The sequence below is a fragment of the Oratosquilla oratoria genome, chromosome 28 (genome assembly GCF_046742065.1).
Source record: "Oratosquilla oratoria isolate Oo_2021 chromosome 28, ASM4674206v1, whole genome shotgun sequence".
NCBI lineage: Eukaryota > Metazoa > Arthropoda > Malacostraca > Stomatopoda > Squillidae > Oratosquilla > Oratosquilla oratoria.
The window spans coordinates 30,133,590-30,136,089 of NC_134804.1; positions in this window are offsets into that span (position 1 = coordinate 30,133,590).

Genomic DNA, 2,500 nt, shown 5'->3' on the forward strand with positions numbered 1-2,500 from the left:
GTGTGTGTGTGTGTGTGTGTGTGTGTGTGTGTGTGTGTGTGTGTGTGCGTGTGCGTGTGTATCAACACCTATGGAAGCCATCTTGTATCACACATATATTCATCCATATTACAAAAGTAATCGCTTTCCGCTATGATAGAGCGAGTTGGCTCTACAATGGCTTAGTCAGCCCTTGTTGATCTTTTGTCCTCTTTTTCATCCGCAAGGCTTTGCCGTCTCACCCTCCCGCGCCAGACCTCCTTTCCTTTCTTCTGTCTTCTTTGTCTTCCTCCCCTCTCCCTCTCTTTCCCTCATTTCCTCATTCCCTTTTTTTTTGTCTTCTTCCCCCTCAGTCTTTGCTTTACCCTTCCTTGTTCAGTCCTTCCCCTTGTTTCTCTTTCCCACCTTCTCTCCTCTTCTTTCTTTTTTTCTTTCTCTCTTTCACTCTTTTCTTATTTCCTTTTATTTTTCTCTCTTTCTCTTCCTTTTTTTCTCTCTTCACTTCTCTCTTTCTCTCTTATTTCTCTTTCTCTCTTTCTCTTTTTCTTTCTTTGTCTTTCTCCCTTTTTTCTGTCTCTCTTTCTCTTTTCCTTTCTCTTTCTCTCTTTCTCTTTCTCTTTCTGTCTTTCTCTCTTTTTCTCTTTCTCTCTTCCTCTCTTTCTCCCTCTTTTTCTCTTTTTCTCTCTTTCTCTTTCTCCCCTATTCCTTTCCCCCTGTCAGTACAACTTCATGTTCTCTCGTTCATCTTCCACGTTACCCCTCCCTTCCTCCTCCTCCTCTTTCTCCTGTTCCCCTCCTTCCCTTTGTATCCTCCCTCCTCTTCGCCCTCCTTTCACTCCCTCTCCTCCCCATCTCGCCGCCAAGACCATTCAGAACCACCATATATGTGTCCAAAGCAGTCGCCAAGATCAAAAACCTTCCACATCTCACCAAACTCTGACTTCCCTTTCCCCTCCTTCCTTCCCCTCCTTCCTTCCCCTCCTTCCCCTTCTTCCCCTTCTGCCCCTCCTTCCCGTCCTTCCCCTCCTTCCCGTCCTTCCCCTCCTACCCCTCCTTCCCCTCCTACCCCTCCTTCCCCTCCTACCCCTCATTCCCCTCCTTCTCCTCCTTTCCATCCTTCCCCTGCTCCTCCTTCTTCCCCTTCTTCTCTTCCCTCCCCTCCTTCCTCTCATTCTACTCCTTCTCCTCCTTCTCCTCCTTCCCCTCCTTTTCCTCTCCTTCCCCTCTTTCCTCTCCTTTCCCTCTTTCCCCTGCTCCTCACCGTCCTTCTTTTCCATTCCTCCTTCTCTTTCCTCCTCCCTCCTTCCCGGCCCTTCACCGGCCCTCTGTTCCATTCCTCCTTCATTTCCTCTTCCCTTCATCCCTCCTTCTCATCGTCCTTCTTTTCCATTCCTCCTTCCCTCCTTCCCCGGCCCTTCACAGGCTCTCTGATACATTCCTCTCTCCCTTCGTCCTCCCTCCCCTCCCCCCGCTCCTCACTGATCCTCTTTTCCATTCCTCCCTCGCTTCCTCCTCCCTTTATCCCGTCCTCCTCACCGGCCCTCCATTACATTCTTCCCTGCCTTTCTCCTCACTTTCCCCCCCTAACGCGACGGCCGGTCCGTATTAGCGGCCGGCACCCTCTAATGGACAAAGCTGAGAAACTCGTGAAAAGACAGTGTTCACAGTGTTCAAATTACATGTGGATATAGCCCCGGCACACGCCAACCCAACGCTCGGGTCCTGGAGGATCCGAGTGATAACACACAATCCCGGGAACTTTAGGTCTGATGTCGTGAACTGATTGTACACTACCTTACACACAAACACGTTAACACTCACACGCGCGAGCGAACGCACACACACACACACACACACACACACACACACACACACACACACACACACACACACACACACACACACACACACACACACACACACACACACGCACATACCGATACCCACACCAACATCCCTATGGTCACTTACACCCACACCCATGCCCACCCACCTACGTCCATGTACCTAACCCACACCCACCCACAATCACACCCACCCACAATCACACCCACGCTCACAAACACGGCAAGCCTAATCATTGCCTAAGTCACGCACAGATTTTGTTTCTTCCTTGACCGAAATGTGTTGGTTTGCATGCACCAGAAGACCAAAGACCAGGACGCCTTCGTGCTTGGATGTGCCTTTCGAGGTAATCAGATGCTGCCGAGGATTGAGATAGCCTGCATGTTGTCTGTGTTGGTTTTAGTTGTGTTTGTGTGTTATACGTTTGTGTCTGTGAGTGTGTGTGTGTGTGTGTGTGTGTGTGTGTGTGTGTGTGTGTGTGTGTGTGTGTGTGTGTGTGTGTGTGTGTGTGTGTGTGTGTGTGTGTGTGTGTGTGTGTGTGTGTGTGTGTGTGTGTGTGGGTGTGTGTGTGTGTGAAGGAGAAGAAGAAGAAGATGTTTGTGTTGGTGGGAGAGAGCATATATTTTTTCTGTGTGTGTGTGCGTGCGTGCGTGTGTGTGTGTGTCTGTGTGTGTGT